Source organism: Aptenodytes forsteri, unplaced genomic scaffold (assembly GCF_000699145.1).
Source record: "Aptenodytes forsteri isolate BGI_AS27 unplaced genomic scaffold, ASM69914v1 Scaffold61, whole genome shotgun sequence".
Classification (NCBI taxonomy): Eukaryota; Metazoa; Chordata; class Aves; order Sphenisciformes; family Spheniscidae; genus Aptenodytes; species Aptenodytes forsteri.
The window spans coordinates 4,943,037-4,967,305 of record NW_008794443.1 but is presented as its reverse complement, the minus strand read 5'-3'; the positions used below and the strand labels follow the sequence as shown (position 1 = coordinate 4,967,305).

General features: G+C 49.3%; 1 protein-coding gene across 1 annotated transcript in view; it reads left to right on the top strand.

Moving 5' to 3' along the window:
• Window positions 1-12: 12 nt before the first annotated feature.
• BOC (BOC cell adhesion associated, oncogene regulated) overlaps window positions 13-24,269 on the top strand; it is a 57,277-nt gene continuing 33,020 nt past the window's right edge. Inside the window, exon 1 of the mRNA XM_019474729.1 lies at window positions 13-139. The gene's annotated coding sequence lies outside the window, so the exon portion shown is untranslated. The remainder of the gene's footprint in view (window positions 140-24,269) is intronic.

Genomic DNA, 24,269 nt, shown 5'->3' with positions numbered 1-24,269 from the left:
TTTCTTCTGTGTGTGTGTGTGCTGAATTCCCCGCAGATCCGGCCTGGAAGTTACCAGCTCCTGGAGTTAAGCCTCTTTGTTGCTTCCCTTCGTTTGGGGCATCTTTGTGTTTCCCCCGCCTGCTCCACCGGAGACTGCGGTGAGTGAAGCGAAAGAGGGCCCGGGCCTGGTGGCGCTGGCAAGGGGCTGGGAGGATGGCTGTGGCGGGCGGCGGGGCGCAGGGCTTTCTCCCCTTCTTCAGCCGGGGGCGACGGCAGCCAATCTTTGTGTCAAGAGTTTGGGAAGTTGGTGTGGGGATGCGGGAAAGGGGCTCTGTGGAGGGACACGGGAGATGTGACAAGGGAGGAGTGGAGACCTGCAGGTCCCCAGCAGTTCAGGGCTTGTTTTCGCTCAGGCAGGTGAGATGTGGGGGGTTCGGCCGTTTCCCTCTAGCTCTTCCTCCTCAGTCGGGCGGCGTTAATGGAGGGCCCAGTGCACGCACACACACCACAGTGCTCTGGCACTTGCCTGAAACTTCCCCAAAAGCTTGGTCCGCAACATCACCCTGTCCTCACCACCAGCTAGTCGAGGAGGGACAGTGCGTGGTGGAGAGGCAGAGGGAAAAGCTGTGCAAAATAAACCCCAGATTCATCCTCCGTTGCTGCAACTCTTGTCAAAAGCTGATGGGAGTTTGCAGGCGAGACCCAGCTCCTGCAGATGCGAAGGCATTTCAGTTTGTGCCCTGTGAAGGGGCTGCTGCTGCTACTGCAAAGAAAAGCGGGGATGGGTAATCTGCGAGTAAAATCTTTGTCCTCTTCTTGTGCTACTGTAGAGTTTTTAACCCTAGTGCAAGGATGAGGAGCTATTTGGGTCAGGGGAAGTAATTTTCTGCTCAGCAGTGGGATGCTGTAGGATTTGTGCATGCGTGCCTCACTTCTTGGACTGCAACTTTGGCAGGTCCTCTGGATGGTGACTGTAAATAGAAAATGTGTTGGGGAGAAAGTGGGATGCTGAATTTGTAGTCATGTCCAAATGAGACTTTTTAAAGTGCTCTGAAGATATTAATAATTACTTTGAAAAATAATAACAAAGTTTTCCCAATACGCCTGGCTGGCAAAAGGTATTTAATACGAATCTTTTATTTTTGGGCACTTCCCCAACTAATTCTGGTACCCCAAGTGTTATTTCACTGGCATTGTAGGAAAGGCAGTTCAGGTCTATTAAAGGGGGGGGTTTGTCCTTGTTTGTTTTAAAGAAACTCTCTTGACCTCTCTGCAGCATTATGCGAGTGGGATAACAGGAATCCACACACACACTGCGCGCCCGTGCGTAATTCCCGGCATGTCTTAAATTGCTTGTTTTTCTTGGTGCCCAATTCTCTTAATTTTGACACTGCTACCGTGGTGCCTTTTTGATATGTCCGTTTGCAATCTGCCATTAACATTTCTTTTCCCATGTGCTAAAAAAGTACCGTGGAAGATATTAGAAGAATGTGGGCATTTTGTAAGTAGGATTTTATCTTAGTTTTCTTTTCTTTTGAAACTAACTGCCTCAGTGTGCATATGTTTAGAGGAGGGTTCTTGCATATTTATGCATATATACATACATGCACACACTTTTATTGAATGGGTTGGACTATTGAGGTTTATGGCTCTAGGAAGGATTTCAGGAGAAATACATCATGGGTTTGCAGTGAAGATTTGTTCTGTTTATTTAAGTGACCTAAAGAAATGAAGGTGAAATAACTTCCTGTGTTAATAGGAGTCATCTTGGGATCTTCTAAAGTAAATAGCACAATTAGGGAGAGCTGTGAGCTCCCTGCTGGGTGAGCTCCCTGCTGGGTGCATGATATTCTCTGACAAGAAATAAATGGAGTTTTGTTCCATGTAATTTTCTTAACCCTCCCCTCTAGATACAATTACAGGGACTCATACTGCATGTACAACGCAGACAAGGTCCTGGTAGGTGTTTTCTGCGAGGGTTGAAGTCAGATACAGAACAGTCCTCCCTGCTGGTGTAGTTCCCGTTGGGGAAAATGAGGCAGGTTCATCTGAAGGGTGCACAGACAGCAGACAGATCCCTCCAAGCCTTCAGGACCAACTTGCAGCCCTGCAGTTTCCAGGCTGCTGGTACAGCTTCTTCCACCTGACTAGGGCCAGCAGAGTTGGCCCTTTGGGAGCCAGCTGGAGCCTCCTGCCGAGCAAGGAGCGTTGCAGGTGGGGCCATGAAGCAAGCAGCCTGCTTTGTCCCCATCCTCCCCAGTGATGCAGAGGGGAAACTTCCTGAGTTAAGAAAACTAATCCATTTAGGGCAGACCTGAATTTTTGTAGTTTCTTGTCATTGTTACTGAATGACCACACTTGACTAAAACACCAACAAAACTACCTGCCAGTGCTTCCCAACCTCTTCCTGAATTGCATGTCCTCAGGAGCACAGAAACCTCACAGTCTGGTACGATGCACAGAAAAAAAAAACGTATTACTTCTTCTGTGCCTGTGGGAGGGAAGATGGGTGACATGGCAGGAAAGACACTCTTCAGGTGGAAGCACGGGTTTAGATGTGGAGCTGTTTGGTCTGTGTCCTCAGCCGATGCACATGCCCTGTGTGAGCTTAAAGAATTTTCTCCACAGCCTTGGTTTTCCCATGCAGAAAATGGAGCTAAACCCTCTGCCAATGGGGTGAGCACTGTGGCGGGGCAGATATTGCCATCCATGTTGACTCTTGTCAGCCGACCAGCACCCACCCTCATGTCTGTCAGAGCAGAGCTCAGGCACACCAGGGAGGACCCACTCTGCTGTGCCAAGCTTCACTGGGGCTGCCACAGGGCTGGAAAGGCACCTCTATGCCTCCAAAATCCTTTTTCCAGGCAAAGACAGGCTGTCTCCTCAAAATCCCCCTTGTGTGCCTTACAAAGTGGCAGGGAAGAGTGCATTGGGGACCATGTTGGTTGTTTTAGCCCAGGTTGGCCTGCAGGTGGGTTTTTAGAGACCTCAGGCTGTTAGTCTCAGTTTAGTCGCTCAGCCCACAAGAAGTTACAGCAGCAGTAGGCCAGTGTAACTCTGAGTTAACAGAAGTTTCTTTGCCAGTAAATGATGGTGGATTGGTCATTTTAATTCCTGATGCTGAGTGCCTCAGAGGTATGAGGTGCAATTCCCTTGGACTTCTTTGATGTACAAAGATGACTTGATGTATTACTGCTGGCATGTTATGGACCAAGGCTTGCAAATCTCCTGGTTTAAACCGTTACCTCTCAGGCTAAAAACTTTGCAGTGCAAAGTCTATGGTTGGGATGGGATATCCCACAAAGAAAAAGCTCTCTTGCAAAATCTTCAGAGACTTCCTGTTTCTGGTTAGACTGAAAACATCCTGAGGGAAAAACCTGCTGCTGTGTATTTTGGTGCTCCTGTGGTCAGTCTCAGTTTAAGAGGTTGTTACGTATTCCAGTTCCTAGGCCACGAGAACAATTTAAGGAGAATAATGAATAAATGAATTGCAGGTCCTTAGGTAGAATGCGGGTGAATATCATCTTCCAGTTTTCTAAATGTACTTTGGGTAATTGTTCAACAAAAGGTATCACGAGCATCTTTTTTTATTTCCTGGTATTTGGTTTAGTTCCTCTTGGCCCCGAATCATACGACATTGTTTCTCATGCTTCGTTGGCTGAACATAGTGCCTGAAGCCAGTTTTCTGGAGGGAATGCTTGAAGGACAGGAAGCTTTCAAAATTTGCTTTGTATGCATATTTGTGCATAAGAGTTTTTTAAAATCTACTCTCCACAGGAGCGTGTGCAACACAGCTGTATGAGCATCCATGGGAAGCTAAGACAAAAGGAGCATGGGTGCAGTGGAAGCAAGTCAGCTGAAGAGCTCAGGAAGATATTTGTTGCAGGGAAAAAAAACGCTCGATGCTTGCACAGTCCCAAAGCTGCCACAGGCAGTGCAGGGCTTTCTACATAAACAGGGAACAACAGATCCCTGCCCTGAGGATGTTGCATGCTCCTTTTATTAAAATGGCCTCTCTTCTTCCCTGCAAAAGGACAAATGGGATGGGAGGCTCAGCTGTGCCTGATGGGGTTGTTAGCAGAGCACCTGGCACAACGCAGACAGGGTGCCTGAGAGGGGCTCTCAGGGCTGCCGTTGTGTGTTGTAGGAGCTCTTGAGTAAGCGGCAGTGCCAATTTATTTTGGCTCTGATGGGATCGATGGAGGGAAATGTGCTTCAGGGAGCGTGTGGGACGTGCTCGAGCTTCTTCGCCCTCCTTGCGGGAAGCATGCCAGCACAAAGGTGAGAGCCAAACTTTACCCTTGTTTTCTGCTCAGCTGCTCTGGGGAGGCTGCTGCCCTGTGGCCGAAACCCTTCCCTGATCTCCCTTTAGATGTGAGGATGGTGGCTGCACCTTGTGTCCGTGCAGCGGGTCAGAGGCTTGCTGGGCAAAGTCCAAACCACACCACAGCGTCTTGCCCCTATGAAAACCCACTGTTGTCGAGTTCACAGAGGTTTTGGGCTGTGGTGTCTCTATATACATCTGTGAAAACCAGAAGGTGTTTTCGAAACCGGTCATTTTTCGTTAACTTCTCTGCCCGGCGTAGGCAGTAAGTCTTTCACCCTGAGCCCCGCGGTGGCAATGCCATTTTGGCTCTACAAGGTCCACTCTGGCAAAGAAATTAGCCAGCAGGTCGTACTCTTATGCAGAGCCACAGTCCTGGGGCCCTGCCAAATGCAAGGATGTGTTCACTGGTTGCAAGGTCAGCGAGTCTGAACAAGCTCGCGTGTCTAAAGACTGCGCATCAGGCCTTTCTGCTGTTCTTTAAATCATAAGAGCAGAGAGAAAAAGTGTGCAAAGATCCCTGCCAGAACTGTGTTGTCAGCTTTCAAATACCAAAATGAGGTTGCTTTTTACTTTTCTCCTAACTAACAAAAGGACAGGTTAGGCAGAGCCCTGTGAATCAATGTGTTGATCTTAGTGTGGTTAAGAAACCTACTGAGGTAGTCTTTGAGAAATAAACCTCAAATGTGGATACGCTGGCCTAGAATATAGCATTTAGATGCAAAATGCAGCTTCCTCTGATAGCGCCACTATAATTTATCCCGGTACTTTTAGGTAGAGCAGCCACCTCGCTTAGTGATGCCAGTGTTTTAGGGCGCAAGCCTGGGATGTGAGGAGAGCTGGGTTTGGTTCTCCTCTACACTGCAGATTTCCCCCCGAGTTGGGGCAGGTTGCTCTTTGCCTCAGCTCTCCACCTGCAAAACCTGTAAGTGGCACTTCCCTGCCTCCTTGTGGTGTTGAGGATAGGTCTGCTGGAGATCGAGAGAGACCACAGGTTTGCTGGCCCTCAAAAAACCTCTCAGATAAGGACCATAGTTGGTTTCAGCAGAGAGCCTCCTGCGGCATTGGCAGCCCAATGGGAGGCTCCTGCGGTTGCCTCTGGGGACGTCCGCCTGTGCGTGCTGGGTGTATGTGGGCTCTGTAAGGGCTGCGTGATGCTTTTGGTTTGGAAGGTAAGCTGGGTGTGCGGCTGTAGAGAAGCCCCTCTCTGAGCATGACCCTTGGGGAGTCTAGCGTAGGTAGTAGCACTGCAGCTGCAGCGAATTTATGGCTCTAGCCAGTGGTGGTACAGAGAGGCCATTGTAATCCTATGTACTGTACAGTGTACATCTCAACAGGCAAAGTGGCTCCTGGGTTGTTTTTTTTTTTTTCCCCCTCCTCCTCTCCATCCCTTCACGTCTAGCTTTATGAAGTTCCTCCCCTTAAATTGCAAATTTGGCCTTATCTTCAAAGAAGCCCTTTGGTGCCAAGCTTTTAAAGGTAGGGAGGAGGCGAGAGCAAAAACATCAAATCCATTAACAGCCCAGTTGCCAGAGAAAATGTTTTTTAAAACAAAATCTGAAACCTTAGTGTTTGAGATCCAAAGGCGAGATTGAATACAAGTATGGGCCTTGTCCCCGGAGAGTCACAGCGCTGGGAATACGCTGGCAGAGACCATGGAGCAAGGATTCTTGTGCATGCACGCACACAAATAGACAATTATTTGGAAGCCAATAGTATTCTGGATGCTGAATAATAATTTACTTCATCTAGTGCCTTCTGTCCCAAGTTGCTCCCTGAGCTGTAGCTGACGTGGAGAGTGTTCTTGTCGTTCCAGCCCTCTGCTGGATGGCAGTCCCCTCTGGGGCAGGAAGGTGGTGCTTGCTTGCACGTTCCTTGGCCGTGGGTGGTAAAAAGGACTAGCTGGCCCTGCTTCTTTAGAGCCTGCCGCTGTCAGTGAGAGATTCCTTTGGGCCCCCTGAATGGCGATGGGAATGTGATTTTTATTTTTTTTCCCCCAGAAGCAAGCTGCTTGTTTAACAAACCCAAGCAGTATCAGATTGAAGGTGTGGGTTTTGCGTCCCAGTGTCAAGAGATGTTTTCAAAAACATGCTGGGTGGGATTTTTCAAAAACACCTGGGGTGACTTTAATGATGTGGTGGAGAGTCAGACTTATGCAATGAGAGACCAGACAGCTCTCCCCTCACTTTTAAGTACAAGGTCTCACTTGGCGGGTTTGTGGGATGGTCCCACTGTCACCAGTGTAGCAGCTGCCCAAATTAGTCCCAGCTACCTACTCCTGCATGGAAGTCAACTTTTTATTTCAAAAGTGGCTATCAGGCACATCTTGGCTCGCAAGCAGTTGAAGTGCAGCTTCTAAGCCAGAGCCATCTGGGCAAAAGGAGAGCATGATGGCCCAGTTATCCAGCTGTAATGGGGTCTGAATCCAATGAGGAGCACCCCATCACTGACTCCTTCTGGTGCCTTGTGGGACGGCCAGCCAGACCACAGCAGAGCTGTGGGACCCTGGCAGGCGGAGGGCTTGACATCTACTAGCTTTTGAGTCCCTGCAGGGACTTCCCTACCCCTCAGCTGGCCAAGCGGTGTATCTGGCTTGTAGCTGTCAGCCACCTCTGGAGCTGGAGGCTCGTAGGGTGACACAGGGCTGTGAGAAGTTAGAGCATGGAGTGCTTCTCAGAGAGGCATGCCAGCTGCTCTGGATGTGTCCGTCATCACTGTTTCATCACTCTGCTGTTGCTCTTGAGGTGTGTGGGGCTGGCCTGAAGGGAAGAGGTCTTTGCTTCCCAGCAGGTGAGGAGCAGAGCTCCTGGTTGCATGCCAACTTGTGCCTGAACACTTCCGTAATGCTGTAGAGAAAGAGTCCAAGGCAGCACAAGGGCTAGTTGCTTTTGAGGACCATGCTACTCTGGCCACCTGAGCTGCTGTGAATGTTGCAAGAGTAGTTTAGCACATTGGCACCCCAGCTCCAGGCCCTGCCAGAGATCACTGCCCAGCCAGCAGAGAGGAAGAAGGTCTTGGGATCATGGTCAATTATGCTCGGTGACAGATGCTGAAGAGGGGGGTCAGTACCAACGTAGGGAGCTGGAGCTGCTGGAGCTTGAGTGTGTGTTTGCTGACCCTGCTTCCCTCTTGGCAGGGAGGCGAGTAACTGGTCTGCGGAAGCGTTAGGGAAGAGCTCAGGAAGATATTTGCATGCAACAGTGTGGTTTACATGGCTACAGCAAGACAAGCCAGCCCTGTATCTCATAGGACAGGCACCAGTCTACTAGTGAGAGCTAGCTGTACTTGCCCTGTATGCAAATATGCAATACAAGCTGTGCGATCCTGCTGATTGCATCATGAAGCCTGTTGTCTTTTGTGGGAGCAAGGGTCAACTATACATCATGTAGCAAGTTAGGCAGGAATACACTTGCTAAATGTACAGTTGTCATGTTTTCCTCACGATTGCCTGGACTGTAGATTTGGGGAGGAGGGAAAAGGAGCACAAAGAGAAGAACGTCAAGAGCAAAGTGGCAAGCCGTGTTTATCGTTGATGCCTGACCTGCACTCTACCCTGTAATCTGTCTCCCCTGGGATAGCTTCGGACATCCCTAACCTCTGAGCCACTTCAAAGAACCACCTTAAAAAAATTTCCCAAACTAGTGACCGAGCAAACAAGCAAAAATTTCAGCAGCCACAAAAATGTGAGCATAACCCAGTTTTTGCATAGCTCCAGCATTGAAGATAAGTAGAGGTTTCTTAACTTTGACTCTCTGGATGAAGGCCTGAGAAAGGCCTGCCACGCCATCTTCCCCCATCACCATATTCCAAAACCTAAATTATTATTTGTATTACAGTTGTGTCTACAAGTTTTAACCAAGGCTGGGACCCGGCTATGTTAGATACCATGCTAACTTGTAATGAGAGATGGTTCCTACATCCCCATTCAAAACAGCAAGATAAATGCAGAACAGGAGGTAAAAGCAGAGCATGAAAAAGGACACATGTGCCTTGGGGTGACTCAGCAGGTCAAGGACTGGAGCTTAGTACAGACCCCATGTTGCCTGATACCCAGTCCCATGCTCCATCCTCTTCCTTGGTCTGCTCTTCAGAAGAGGAGGTCAAAGTCGAGCATCACTAGGGCTTGACTGAGAGTTGTCTGCCTTGAAGCTGAGAGTTGTCCATAGCAGTGTCTCATCTTCCTTGGCCCTCAGCTCACATCAGTCAAAGAGTGATGTGGCTTCATGTGCTCCGGTAAATGGTTGCCCAAATGGGGCACTTGGCACTGCAGGTGGTGTTGGTAGCATCTTGCCGCTGTGGCATGCCTTGCATTGGGGCAGGCAGCCTGTCTCACAGAGCTGAACTCCTACCTGTCTTTAGAAGGCAAATGAGCAGGAGGTCTGCCGGGGCACTGGGAAGCGGCAGGTGGAAAGCAAGAGCATGTGGCTGAAGGGGAAGGAAAGGAGCAAGTTATGACTTTAATTCTCTCCTGTCAGCTGGTTTTCAGTTGCAGCATTGTGCTTTGAAAGATAGCTGGGAGAGCAGAGAGCCAGTGTAATAAAAGTGTTTTGCTTGCAGTATGCAGTCTCAAGTAAAACAATCTCATTACATAAATATTGTGTGCCGCCTTTCTCAAGGGGGGTGGTGGGAGGGGGTCTGGGACCATGCTCCTCCTGCTATGGAGGCACTGGCTTTCAGTGCACAAGCCAAGGATAAACTCTACAGATGATGCTAAGGCCTAGTCCGTGGCTCGTGCTGTGACCCAGGTGCAAGCAGAGACGTTGCTTACCTCTCCGCGGTCAGCACAGAGGTACCTTATGCTGTAGGGAGGTGCAGAAGGAGGAATGAGGAGCAACAAGGGCACAAAGAGCTGCTCTTCCTGAGAGCTGCAGGCCACGTTGGGCGTGTGGCTGGGGACGCACAGGGATACCCAAACGCTAACCTGACCCCTGCAGGCACAGGTAGCCCAGGATGGAACAGTTGTGTGGACACTAATGGCAGGACATGATCAAAACCTGGCTTGATGGGGTAACTGGGAACTATCTCTCAAGGAGTATAGGATTGCTTCAGGGAAACCTGGGCAGGTTCTTTCACTCCTCCTTTCTTGTTTGACTTACAGCACTGTTTTGGGAGCAGTTGGGATGCATAGGCATCTTCTTCTGGCACCTGTTTGTTTGCAAAGAGCTATGGACAAACTCTCCTGGGGGGCTGCTTGTGGCCATATCTTGCTGTTGTGTGAATAACAGCCTGAACTGCAGTCGGAGGCTTGTTGCATAGAGGAATGCTTTGAAACGTATTGTTTTTAATGGCACTGTGTTGCCAAGGGCTCTTTGTGGCTGGATGAAGAGATGACTCCTTCCCCTGCTCTGCAGGGAGAGGAGCCTATCCAAAGCAGGACTCCTCCGTTTTGCAAGTGGGTTTGATCTGCCCTCTGCAAGCCAAATAATTTAATTACAGAAGAGATCTTAGATGAGGTGTTTGGGCCCTTACAGTTTCTCCCTGGCTCAGTCAGTGCCTTGGGAGTGGTGGGAGATGCCAGACAGCTGCACAGTTACGGCTTTTTCTTCTCTGTTGGTCCCAGGTCCCTCCTTGTGCATGAAAGACTGTAAGGAGGCACCAACGTAGCTGTTGCCTTAATTTCTGTCCAGCTGAATTAGGCAGGGCGTGGGATGGAGAAGGTGTCAAAAAATTGGTTTTTGCCGTCCATCCCTCCTCGTGCTTAGGAAAAATAATCTGTTCCTCTCTCCCGGCACACACATCCCTCTCAGTTTTGCTGGGGAGGCTTTTTTCACTCAGACCCCGCAATGGGGAGGGAGAACAGGATTGCAGCTGAGGCTGCTAGCGTGCCCCTGTTCCCCATGTGCGTGCTGCCTCCCAAAGGACGTGGGGACTGCCGCCAGGCCCTCGCACCCCCCTTTCTTCCCATTTTCTGGCTTTAATTTCCTCTCTTCTGCCTGAGGTCCCTGTATGCCAACAACAGTTGCTGGGGCTGAGAAAGGCTTGTTGGGCCGTATCCCGGATGCCCCTGTCCTTACTTGTTTTGGGGAAGGCTGATAAGGAACAACTGGGGGTGCCTCCCCAGGCGCCAGCCCGCTGCCGGAGAGGTGCTCCCAGCCCTCACCGACCCGGGGCAAGTGCAGGGCGCTGGCATGTCAGAGCGGGTTTGGGGAGCCCTTGCCCGGGCAGGGTGGCTGCCTGTAGTTGCAGGCAGGGCTGCTGCCTCCTCAGAGGTTATTCTGGAGGAATACCATCCCTGAAAAGAGAGTCACATCCCTCCTGCCCTTCTTTCCCCCTGGCTGGTGGATTGGGGCTCAGGGATTCAAAGGCAACGTTTTCAAGTCTCCACCAACATTTCTGATCTCACGTTTTGCAGACTGGGAGGGTTTTGTGCTGACCTGTCTCCTTATAGGCAGCCAGAGAAGCAGCTCAGTTGGGCTGGCGGACATGGCATGCACTGAGGTGCCAGCATCTGCAAGGGACATACAGGCACCAGGCCAAAAAGCCTCAGCAAGCTGTTAATGAGCCACAGATCAACAGCTTTATCTGGGAGCCTGCCGCCTTGGGCTTCTAGAGCTTTCTGCTGAAGAAATATATGAGTAAAAGCTGGTGGTAGATAAGGGTTGGGAAGGAAGACCCTAAAATAAAGATCCTTAGAAAGGCAGATCTGGGGTGGACCTCAAGAGATCGCCTCCACCAGAGGCTCCTCGTGTTTTTTCTGAAGGTTTCCTTAACTACTTGGGGGATGCAAAAAAAGACTCATTTTCCATGTAACACTTTTGTAGTCGATAGGTAAGACCAGCAGAGGTTTCTCTGTGGCTTTTACGGCAGAGGCTCTTCAGAGGCTTTGCTGGGGTATAAAGCCCCGGAGGCTGCGATGGATGTGTTCCCCCCTTGCACAGGGAAGGACGCTCCTGACAGATGTTTGTTATCAGCAAAGCAAAGCGGGAGAACAGACAAACTTCAGCTGGCAAGAAATGCAGAGGGTAATTACCGTTGTTTCCCTGTTGGGCTTGCAGAGGGAATTCTGGAAGCTGCTTTTTGTCCCATTGTTATAGTTTATGTTTATATAGCTTATCTCTTTCATGGGGGACTATTCAGTCCTGCAGCGTGTTGTAGATGTGACTGTATGAGAACAGCTTGCTTTAGCCATCCCAGGGCAGAGTGTGCCAGCTGCACAACTGGATTTAAAATCATGGAGTAGCGCTTCCTCAAAACTGAGGAGTGCTTTTCATCCTAAAAATGTTTGTGGTATTTTCCAAATTAAGAAATGGTTAATAATTTCCCTATTGGTAATTCTGAGATTGAATTTCCCTTATATAGCTGAGTTTTCCCAGTTGCTACAGGGAGGGGGGAAGCCCTTATTCCCTTCCACTTCTAATATTGCATGTGTGGTCTGTAGCAAGTGACAGTATTTAACATAATTTGGAGGGTAGGTACTGATGAGCTGGTCTACAGATGACTTTGCACTGAATAGTGAAAGTTTTTTCTAGGGCTATTTGCTGCTATGGGACAGTCACAGACTTCCCTTCTCAAAGAAAGTGTTGACAGTCTCTGTAAGCAATTAGAGATAAATGTCCTTGAGGCAGAGGATGTCTTTTTATTGTAGTTTTGTAGAGTACCTAATACTGAGGTCTTAAAGGAGTCTCTGTAAAGTAAGAGAATTGAACACTCCTCATGTTCCTTTACTAAACAGTAATGTAAGGATCTTTGGAAGATCCAAAGAGTTTTAAATTTTTTTTTTTTTTTTTCCTGGTAGGCAAGTGAGCAAATGTCAGAGGTTTGCTATGTTCTCCCAGACCACTGCTGGGTGAGTCTTTGGAGAGGATGATCTGATCTCTTCTGTGAAACACCTACTAACACCTCTCAAGCAAAGGTGATTTTTGCATTAAAAAGGCTTTCTAAATTGATAAAGCAATTCACAGCACAAAAACGTCTTAGTCCTTTGCAACAGAGGAAGAAGTAGACTTCTTGACTTAGACCATTGCTGGGGCTTTTAAGAATTTCTTGGGCTGAGCAGTATACGTTAATAGATGGAGAGTAGATTCACTTCTGTTCTGCTTCTCCTGTTGTCACCCCCTGAGGCCCAGGGGCTGGTGTCACTGTTTCTTCCTGGTCTCCTTACTGCATACGGTTTTCTCCAAAAATGACTAAACTTATAAAACGAGGATTGGGTTTTGGGGTTGGGTTTTGGGTTGTTTTTTTTTTTTTCTTCCCCTATTCTAGGACAGACACTGACCACAGTCATGTATTTGTTTTTTTCCCTTACTTCCAAATGCAGTCACATAACAATAGCCTGGAAAAAAAAATACTGGAAGCTATTTGGTCATGAATTTGTTTCCTTTTTTGGGCTACAAGGAGTGGGTTAGCATTTGGGTGAGGAGGCTGGGAGCTCCAAGCCGTCTCTTCCAAGGTTGAAGAGGGTTTAAATGGGCACCCTCCCGGTAAAATGAGAAGTACTGTAGAAAGGCAGCCTTTTGGGGGCAAGCACTTCCATTGCTCCATGTGCAGAGCCTCACGCTTGGGGCCCATTTTCTCAGCTGGCCCCAAGACGTTATTTGCTGTTTACGTAATAGTAAAGTCTTGCACAGATGCTGCTAAACAGGCTTTGTCTGCCACTGGCAGACAGGGACGGACTAGAAGAGAAATGCTGCCTCCCATATCAGGCTTCTTCAGAAGTGGGTGACTGTTTGCTTTCCTTAACAGATTGCTGATAGAATGTGGTGGGTGGTGTTGTCTTACTTATTTATTTTATGTAGGATGTCATGACAGATGCTGATTTTGAATGTTGTCTGCAGCGGTAGAAACTGATTGCTTTCTAAACCAAGTTGACTAGGATGGAGGCATGGGAGCTGATGAGATGCGGGATGATCTGCAAAAGAGGAAAACCAATCGGAGTACCAGTTGGCTGTGTTCTGTCATCACTCTGCCGAGGAGCAGGAAAAGAAGTATTTTGCAGACAGGATTGGGAGTGTTCATGTCCATTAATAAAAACATTCAATATGTTTTCAGTGACTGGATCTTTGGGTCTTGGGAGGTGGTATCACCGTTTACAAGGAAAATGAAAGGTCATCAAGTGGGACAAAATGAATATGTGATTGCTGCACTGGTCAGGAGGGTGGTTGTTAAAATCTCAAACAGTACAGGCAGTGAAATCTTGAAATTTTATCAATGGTTCAATGGATTTGGTCCTTATAGGAGAGAAAACGAAAGCAAATGGAGCTTATGCATACTGGAGAGAGAATACCATCTGATAAAGGCTAGACCAGTAGGTAAAGTTTTCAAATTGCAGGAAATTTCCTTAAAGTATTTATTTATTTATGGCTTTGCCAAAAAATTTTCGACCAGCTGTGTTTAAAAGTATAACAGTAATGAGATACTTAAAAAAGGAGTTAATCTGTCCCTCTCTTTGACATGCTGCAGAACGCCAGCTGTAGCACAAGCAAGCCCTGGGGAATCAAAATGGCATAGCCCTGCAGCCTGCAAAACAGTCACACCTTGGGAGGCTAAACCCCAGAGGGAAGCACCGGCCTGCAGCAGGTCACAGGGATGCTGGAGGGGTGACCCTTTGGCCATCCTCCAGGGGCAGCAGGTTCAGCCTGCCCAGCTCTTCAGGGCTCTCCAAATCTCCCTGGTTCCCATAGCCCCTCAGCCACTTGTCCTCAGGGCAGCAAGACGCAATTTTGTCTGCGCTGCTGGGAGGCCTTGAACTGTCTCTGACACCCCCGATGGGGAAATGCTGGAATGAGGAAGAGGGGAAACCAAGGGCTTTTGTACTGAGGGAACAAAAATATCCTCTGCGTGTCCCTGGGTTCAGCTATTACAGACTCTCCAAATTGGACTGGTTTTTTGTTTTGCTTTTAAATGCTTCTTTAGCTAATGTGATTTTTTAATTTTTTTTTTTTTTGGCTGGAGGGTGTCTCTTTGGGAGACAGAGCCAGTCTGGGGCTCTTCATTTGGCCCATCCAGCTTATCCACAGAGCATGAACAAACCATCTCCTCTGGGCTGCATTTCCCTTAGGATTCCCTATGGCTTTGCAATGGCCAAGCCTTTGTGTTTGGTAGTGAAGGTAGAAGGGCCAGCAAGGGCAGGCCAGCTGTCCTGTGTCCTCCAGCCTTCTGCCAGCAGGGGCTCAGTGCAGGGTGGGGGAACGCTGGAACAGCTACAGCTATGAGACTGGTGAAAAATGTATGTGGTGATTGTCAGGAAACTGTTTTGAGGAAGAAGATGCCTCTTCTGACAATGGTGGGGTAGCACGTGGTGGACTGGAAAGGTAAAGCAAGTTAGGTTTTGTCCTAGGTGGAGGATTGTGTGGAGAAGTCTTGTATTCTCTGGGCCTACTGGTTTCAGCTTCAAGATGACATATCACAAGAGAAAAATCTGCTCTCCCCACTGTTTCCTTTTTCCACCACTGGTAGCTAATCAAGATTCAATTTTAATGACTTCCCTCTATTCTCTCTGCTTCCTTTCCCCCTGCCCCACACATGCCTTTTATATATATATATATATTTTTGTGCATTTCTTTTTGGCAGGAGTTGAAACACAAGAAGTGTTTGGACCAAGATGAAACCAGTGGAGGAGCGTGTTGGGCAGTGCAGTGCTTTGTTCTGAGTTCAGGGGGAGAAGAGGGGGAAGTGGGGGGGGATGGGATGTCATTTCCCAGATGGGGACCCTGCCAAAGATGTTCTTGCTTTGGAAAGCAAAGAGCGACTTTTGAGGTTATACCAGGTTTAACCCTTTGTCATCTCACTTCTGCTGTGCAGGGAAACACCAAAGTTCTGGACCTAAAACGGGGCTGTGTTGTGTTACGTGGCCTAGGTGACCTGAATGGTCTCAAGCCAAAGTCTGCTGTTGTGACTAAACGCTAACGACAGTTGGAGGTTCTTGTTGGAAACCTTAATGAGTGGATGAGAAATCTGTGGTTGTTTATCAGCAAGGGTCCAGAACTAGTGCAGTTGCCATTTGAAAAGCAAACTCAGCATGTTCCTTACAGGGGGTCAGGACTGCTGTGTTGTTTCCTCCCCTGCCAGAAGCACCTGGTGGGATTTGGGATGCTGCTGAACTCTGCTTCAGCTGTTCCCATCGGGGAGCAGGGAGTACTTTTGCCTTGTGATGTGCAAGATGCTTGGGAAACACCTTGTCCTTTGACCAAAGGAGCCCTGTGCTGCTGGGACCCGGCAGCAGCGGCACCCGGCAGCAGCAAGCCCCAGCCCTGGGCAGCTCGTGGTTGTGCTGAGGACCGCTGGGAGGTCGCAGCACTTGTCCCTCCTCTCTGTTTTGAGCCAGTCTCCTGTGCGAGAAAATTGTGTTGCTGGCGGGTATGTGGGGTGGAAAACCTCCGTAGGCATGTACTGTTATATTTGTGACTGCCTTGGGCCATAAAGATTGCATGGTGTGTAGGCTGCTGATTTAATTGCCCCAGGGCTGTTGCACAGTAGCAAACTGAGGGTGGGGATACAGGAGGGGAGCAGAGAAGGGAAAGTTAAAGCAACTCTATCTCTTCATTAAGATCTTTTCCAGGTTGTAAATACTTGGAGCACTTGTGTCAGGACTCCAGAGGAGGTCATGCACCTCCTGATTAAAAAAACCCAAGGGTTTTGGTCTATGGTGCTGGGCTGTTTGTTGGTATGGGGATCCAGCCTCTTCAGTCTGGACGGGGTTCTCCTGGGAAGACCACCCTCTTCCCTCAGAGCTGGAGGGGACCAATGCTGTATGCATGAAATGCATAAAGTCCTTTTGTGTAAACCCAGGCGGAGTCACTATTCACCACAACTAAACCCTGCAAACCCCTTCTTCATGAGGACCAGCAGTCTTTCTGGCCCTCTCACAGCCCCTTTTGTCCAGCTAGGGAGATAACAGCTTTCCTAATTCCCCCATGAACCTCCTGAACATGAACACAATCTTCAGCTCCAAAGAAGGTGTTGGTAACTTTGTGCTGGAGACCACAAACTTCCTCTTCCCAGCAGCTTTGGCTGCAGCATGTGAATTTTTGGTCACTTGCACAGAGCGCAGCTGGACCCAGACGTGCCAAGGGGTGGTTATAGCAGCACCACTGTGGGTGCATTGGTGGCCAGTGACTCACAGAGAAGTGATGCATCCAATGCTGGCCTTGAAACATGCCTTGTGTCTTGCACACTTCTTTCTAGACAACCAAGAGAGGTCTGATCTGTAGGAAATGAATATAACACCACTCTGGTGTCACCCATCAGGATGAGGTGGGGGAGAATAGGGGCATGTGGACAGAAAATGTGTGTGCATGATCACCTGTGATAGGTTTCAGCTTTATTTTTCGACATGTGCAATCTTGAATACATTCCCATGGAGGTCAGTAGACCTGGTTGGAAATTTCACGTGCACAACTTACTGCACAGTATGTCTGAACTTGCATATTTTTAATCCCTTTTCTTGGACCCCTTAAGTCATCCACATACCCCTTCCGGCAGTCTTGTGAACCATGGGTGGGAAGCACCGGCCGATGGATAGGCACTTGGGTGGGAAGCGGAAGACCAATGTTTCCCTCCCTTGCCTTCATGCAGCCTTGCTAAGTGCCACCGAGCAGCCCTGGTTTCAGGGCTGGGATCAGCCAACCTGCCCTTAGATCTTTGGTGTGTTTGGCCCGGGTCTCTGGCTCCCCGTAAGCATGGTAACTACCACCACAGGCTTCTAGGTACAGCAGGACTGAAAATAAATTTGTGATACCAATAACTGTTGGGTATCACTTGTTATCTTGGAGGACTCCCTTCAGCCTGGAGTTTGGCTTCATTTCATTTGCCCAGGTGGTTGCGTGTGTACATGTGTGCTGCAGGAAAGTGTCCACTGAACCCACACAGATTGCTGTACCCACACCTACACCTACCCAGGTCTGCAAATCCTGTGCTGGATGAAAATATTTTGAAGGTGTGAATTGCTCCTTGTTCATCTAACCTGGTGGTGGGTCTTCCCGTAGCAGCTCAGCCCCTTGGCTTCACTAATACCTGCTGATGGGCTCGGTTGGCCTGTAACAGCTGATCATGGGGCATTTGCAAATGGTGTCACATTGACTCTACTGCTTCTCCTCCTCTGTTTACTTAGTTCTTGGCAGCTGCATGTTTGAATGTTTGCTTGACAAACACTTTCCCTGGAGTCTGTGATTACAGAAAGTTTAGTCTGACAAACCCCACTGAATTATCCTGTTCTCTGTTGTCAGTAATCTCTTGGTTGCTGTCTCCCTTAACCACAATATTTTGTGTGTGGTGCAAATTCATTTTTTTCACCCTTGTAATCAGCCTGCCCCTCTCTGCTTGGTTCAGTTACTGAGGCTGTATCCCCAGGATGCTGACATCTGTATTTTACTAATCCAGAAATCCTGGGGCTACCAGGAAGCAGTACAGATAATAAGACTGCATACCTGTCTAGCACCTTTCACCTGAGAATCTGAAATTGTCTGACTCATGTTCATCTGGTTACTGCTTGTACCAGCTGGGGTTTGCTATTCCTGTTTTTGCAACCTGGGAAGCTGAAACACAAGGTAGGGGTAAGCTTTGTCCAATAGATGAAGAAGCAATTCCAGAAATGTGGCATCATAACCTCCATGACTATGAGTTTCTATCCCTCTTTGTCTTGCAATACCTAATTTGCCCCCAAAAGGAAAGAGATCAGAGTGGGTTGGTTGGTTTTGAGCAACGCTGTATTTGCAGCAATCCATGGCTTTTTTTGGCACCCCTGTAAATTCCGCCCAAGAAGAAAAAGGCAATTGTAAGATTTCTCCAAGTTAAGTTACCTTCCTTGGCTGCGATCAGGGGTCCATAATGTAGTTCACAGGAAGAGCGCTATCCAAATATTGTCTCTTGTTGTCAGTTTAGTGGTTTGGAGCGATGCTGAGGGACAAGTGTTCACGGCAGGCCTGGAGAGGGGAAAGATCTTGTTGTGTTTCAGAGGTGGTAACGAGACTGGTGAAAACATGTCTGCAGGTGGTTGGGTGGTCAGCCTGGACTGTTAATCTGTCCAGCTGCTGGCCTGTTATGGATGAGGTCCAAGACCAGGTAGGACACTGCTGCTTTTCCTACCGCCTCCAAACACAGCTGAGGACCTTCCAAGCAAACCTGGGGTGGTTTATGGTTTTGGGTGGAAACCACAAGCAAACCATGTCAAATCACTGGATTCTACCCCAAACCAGGCAAAGTGTATGGGCTTCTGTCTCATTTCACTTGGAGATGACTGAGAGAGGAGGGAGATGGAGGAAAACCTGTGTGGATCCAGCGTTGATGTAAGGCCATAGGTGATCCGTTCCTAAAGCATGAGAGTACCCTTCCCACAGCTAGACCAGACAGGTGAGGGCAGAATAATACCCAAGCTGACGTCCCCTGGGAGCTTGGGTGTAAGAGGAGGGATATTTTGTCTGAAAACCTTCCAGAAAGGGATAGCTGGGGGGGGGGGGAAAAATTGAAAAAAAAAAAAAAAGATGATGATGAGGAGGATTAGTGTGAATGCGTGCCCTCAATGTATGTAATCTCAGCTGAGGTGGTGGGGAAGTTGGGTCGGTGTTTCCTGCATTGTGGGGCCCTGGAGCATAGTGTGCATGGGGGATAAGAAGCCCTCAGAAAGAGAGGGGGAGAATTGCAAGCCCCAGGAGGTAAAAGTGTATTTATTTTTCACCTGTTGCATCAGAACACACTAATTTTGCCTGGGAGGGAGGGCAAGCACATGCAAAAACAGTCCGGCTCGCTAGGAAAGGGGTGGGGGAGCGTGATGCCAGATAGCTCGGGAAATGTTGCTTTAGGCCAGTCTCTTCCCTCCGCATCCACACAGGGCACAGGATCAGCACCCGTACGTACAGACCCTCCTGTGGGCATGTGCCAGGGCTTTGTAATGGAGCCACGCTCTCCCCTTGAGGACGGGGCACCCCCGGCTCCCCGCCCTACCCCCCTTCTCCCCTTCCCCCTTCTCCCATGTGCTTTTATTCCTTTTGCAAACAGTGTATGCCAAATCCGACTTCACGGCTGGCTCTGCTCCACGTGTTTGTTTTCTATGCCTGCGCGGCACTCGCCAGCTCTGCTTGTGCTGCGGCTCGGAGGTGGAGGCGGCGGGGGGAGAGCAGGCGTGGTGGGGAGGGAAACAGGAGCAGGCTGCTGCTTTCCAAGCCCTTATTTGTTTAAAGCTTAAGCCTGTTTGAGAGTGCCTTTTTGGAGTGAGGGGTAAGTGGCAGGGGCGGGATGCCGGGGAATGGAGAAAGTAAACTGTGCGTCAGGGAAAGCAAACTTTGCAGCTGGAATTGCTGCTGGTGCTTATTGTGTGAAGGGCCCGGGGAGGTGCCTCCAGCTCTGCGCTCGCTCTCTCAATGCAGGTGCAAATGTAAACGGGGAAGGGTGAAGAGCGGGGAGCCAGCAATGGGTCTGTGTTGTGCCCCATTGGCGCAAGCGCTGCTGCCCGGCGGGCGTTGGTACCGTGGTGGTGTCAAACACTGGGTCAGGTGCTGGCCACAGCTCTCACCAATGTGTCCTAATGGCAGGCTGGAGCGCAGGCAGGTAAGCCTCCCTTCCCAAGCTCTGCGGTGGCAGCGTGGTGCTGCCACAACGCGTTTCTCATTCTTTTGTCATGGAGCAGCCCCTTGCAGAGAGGGAGAAACCAGGTGCCAGCCCTGCCCATCTCTGCAGGGTGATGTGAGGTCTTGCTCCATCTCCTGCCCATGTTTGGGTCACTGTCCTTAACTGGACCATCATTTTTGGAGAGGTTTATTTATTGCTGGGATGATAAACGGGGCAAATGACGTGCAGACACAATCTTTAAAAAAAAGCCCAAGAGACGCGACCGTCTCCTCTTCATCTCTGGGGCAGGGGAAATCTGCCATCTGTCCTGACACCCTGCTGCAAGTGTGCCCTCCATCATTTTTCACCTCCGGGTGGGCCCCATGGGATTTTGGAGCAGCACGGTGGCCACCGGTTGCAGCATGAATGTGGGCTGTGGCTCAGCCCATCTGGGTGCTGGCACTCGGTGCCCGAGCTGCTGCACACCACCTAGGCATTTGGCACTGGTTGGAGTATTTTCTATGGGCGGTCATTTATGTCCCTTTGTTTTGCTGGCCTCGAGCTTCCTCTTGTGTTTTTTGGAGTAGTGACATGGCTTCCAGGGGGAATTTGTCCCAGCAGAGAGTCCTAGAGGCTTTTGACCTGCTCCCATAACCAAAATGATTATTGTTAGTGAAAAGCATTTAAGTGACAGCTATGGAGAGTAAAAAAACCCATTTATTCCCAAATTTATAAAAGAGAAAAAAAAAACCAAACAAGTTTTAAATACAGTCTTCAAAGGACAAGGAAAATGGGCTTGTGCTCTTTTGCATCCCAGCAACAAGTCATTGCTGAAAGGAGTGCAAACTAGAAGGCAGTTTCTCTTTATGGTGGTGATGGGGATGTCTCTAAAGCCAGCCATCTGGGGATTAAACTTTGTATTGACGTTACTGGCGAGTACTTTGTCCTGTCTCTTTTGTATGCTCTTCTGGATTTTGATGTCAACTGTGTTAAACTAGCCTCGTGCTTGTTAATGCAGTTTCTGGGCCTGCTCCCATTGAAGTCATGGCAAAGATCAGGCTGATTTTGGAGGCAGCAGCATCAAGTCCTCTGTTATGATCTTCTGGATGTGTTGTTTTAGCAGGTATTTCTGCTGTGCCGCTGACTTATATTTAATAAGAGCTTGGTCAGTTTTTTACTGCAACTGTTGTAGGCGCCCCTGGTCTTCAAATACACGCTGGAAGAAGGCTTAAAAGCTAGGAAAGCTACCCGAGTCTTTGCTCCAACAGGAAAATTTCCCCGTTGCAACTTCCCCCAAGGAAGTCTTAACAGTGTCACTGGCAGTTTCTGTGGGGTTTTCTGGTTTGGGGTTTTTTTGTTTGTTTGTTTGTTTCACTCTATTATTGTTCCTAATTGGACATGGACAAGATTTTTCTATTGTTCCTAGACAATAGGAAATACATTCCTCTTTTTTTTTTTTTTTTTTTTTTACTTAAAGGTAGGTTCATGTTTAAGCATATAAAGAAGTGGGCTGCTCTCAAAAAGCAGCTGCAGCCACTGTCTCTCTGACTTGTGATCTGCTCTGCGAACAAGAGCTTCCAAGACCCCGTTCGGAGGTGTCCGTAGCCGACAGACACACCGAAACGCTCCCTGCTTCCCAGGCACTCCTGCAGCACTTCATGCAGATGCTGACCGGTGGCGTTTGTCTGGTATACCGCTCCTCTGTGCTCTGGTTTGTATTATATAGATTCTGCTTTCAGAGAGAGGAGTGTTTCATCTGGTGGTTACCAGCATGAATGGATGCTGTGATATTTATTGTCTGTCCTGTTGCAAGCCTGACCCCATCACATGACAGAGACAATAAAATGGAGATCGGTCTCTTCAGGGCAGCTCCATGTCACACCTTTGCAATGATTTGTGGTCATTCTTCCCCGGGTCCCGTTCCAGGTGATATTAGGTAGCGTAGGATGTGGGATTTATAGCATTGCTGCCACATCAATGGCAAAATGCTTGTTTTGGTCAACGTGGTGGTGTCCTGGCGTTGGGAGGGTGAGGGTCGGCTGGGTGTGTGCGCTCCCTGAGAGCTGCTGGGGGAAGCAACGCAAAGCACAGCTGAGCAAAAGCAGCTTTGGAGGAGAGCATCCCGCTCTCCCCGTGGAAAAATGTGCTGTTTCACTGGCACTAGAGCATGCTATGGAAGTGCATCTGTTGATTAAACTTTTGTCTTGGAGCAGGATGGAGTTTCTAATGAGAACAGGAGTGGTTTTCCTGCTATCATGAGTAACCCACGTTTAAACAAAGTGGAAGAGTGGCAGCTGGGGAGAGAGAGATTTGCTTGAGATATGGTGGTCCCAGGTCACAGCCCCTGCTCTGAGGAAGGCAGGGCAAGGGCTTGAGCCTGGGCTCATGTGGCAGGTGAACTGTGACGTTGCCCACTGCTTGCCTGCCCAGCCCCTGGAGCAGTGGGGAAAAATGCAGCATAAGGAAATCGGCCAAAATCCCAACTCCCCTATTTCTCCTTCTTTCTTGACCTCTTCATCTCAGTTTAATTTTCCTGCCTTTTCCTTTCTGCCACCTTTATTCCCCACTTCCCTTTGGTATCGCGCAGGGCTTTTGCCCAGCATCACTTTCCCTGCATCTGCTGGGCCTGCCTCCTCTCTGACCTCTCCCTAACCCAAGAAGCAATTAGAGCCTCAACCTCAGACTTCAAGTTTTGGGGTTTTTTTGTTTGGAAAGGATGAGAAGGGAAAAACAAAAGCAGTGCCCTGACTAATGTAAACTAGCCACAGGCACATCTGTGCCTGCGTGATGACGGCTCCTGGTGGGAACTGCCCATCCCTCCCAGCACTCTCGTCCACTGCAGTTGCTGACAGGGAGGGGAACAACCTGACACTTGGCTCGCGTTGGTGTGGGATTCAGTGCAGTGGAGCCCAGACCAGAGGCAGCAGCATTGCCTGGTGCTCACCGCCCCTCCTGCGGGTCCCACAGCATCAGCCCCCAGCGGAACCATCCCCTGGGCTTTCCTCACCCAGGTGCATGCTCTCCCTCGTTCCCAGCTCCTTGCTACATGCTTTGCCTCTCTGTCCAAATAGGAAAATGTGTAGATAGATAAACTTTATTACTGCTTGTGCCAAACCCTTCTAGCCAGTGGTGTGAAATCTCCCAGACATGGGATGGTTTTCACTCTGCGTTTAGTATGGCACCTGTCTGCAGCTCTGACTGCATTGACACTGATCTCTGGCTTTAGTTGTGATGTGAATGATAAAGCAGGTATTGTTTTCATATGGCAAGAGATAGGATGCTTCAGGCAAGTAATATAGTGCAGTGAATCCCCTGCTTCTAAGACTGAAGGTGTGTTTTCACATCACACTTGTGTCAGTGGGTGACCCCTTTCCTGCTGCCTCCTCTGCAGTGTTTCTCACCATGAAGATGCAAAGTTGTCCCATTGCGAAGCCTCAGATAAGTCACACTTTCTGGCTACACCATGAGCTGAGTTTGTAGCAAGCATGGGGCAAACTGAAAACGCTCCAGAGTAGGTAACTAATCTCCACAAGTGTGTGGCTACATTGATGTGCTTTTCCGAGGGGATCCTGACCCTTTCTCCCAACACCAACTTTGGCATGAGAGTAGGTTGAGCTGCAACCCTGTGTACACTTGGTCAGGGTCTTGCAGGACCTCGATACCAGCAATTCTGCCAATTCTCTGATATTTGACATTCAACCCCCCGGATGCACAACCTGCACCCCTCGGTAAGCACTGCAGATGTGCACTCCCTTTGGGAGAGCTCAGCTCTTTAAATTAGGACGTTAGCTGGGAGGCTGTAGAGTCTACAGGTGGATCAAGGGAATGCGGAGGAAAAGTTGGTCTAAAGCTATGGCAGCTCTCCCAGGGTGGGACTGAAGTTGGATTGAAAGGTTTTGACTGGAGAGGCATCCTGTCCCAGCTGCAGGGGCAGCCCCGGCGATTGCTGCGGGGCCACTTTCCCCCCTTGTGCGCTTGGGAGAAGGAGCCAGAGAGCAGCCAGCAGCTTCGGGCTTGTTGCAGCAACAACATCTGTTTCCTAGGTGCACTTTGTTTCTGAAGAGGCTGCGCAGCACGCTCCATCTGCGCCCTTCTCTTCCCCCCCCCCGGCTTGTGCCGTGTTCGGCAGACAAGGACAGAGGCACTTAGGGGAGGCGAGTGCTTCCCTGGGAGGACCCTGTGCCAGCCTCCGTGCCAGCACTGGCTGCCGGGCTCTTTGCACCCGAAGCAGCATTGTCAGCATCTTGACAGCTGGCCGGCTGCATGCTTATTAGTTGCTACTTTCCTCTTGCCCTCCACCTCTCCTTCGCCTCCCTAACCACCTCCACCTTCTCCCTTCCCCCTTCCTGCTCCTGCCCCTCCGGCCGGCCGGCCCTTTGGGGAGCCCCCAGCCTCTCCAGATTAGAGCTCTCCAGGGACTTGGTCCTTTTGAAAGGAAGAAAGGAAAAAAAAAAAAAAAAGAAAAAAAAAAAAAGGGAGGGGGG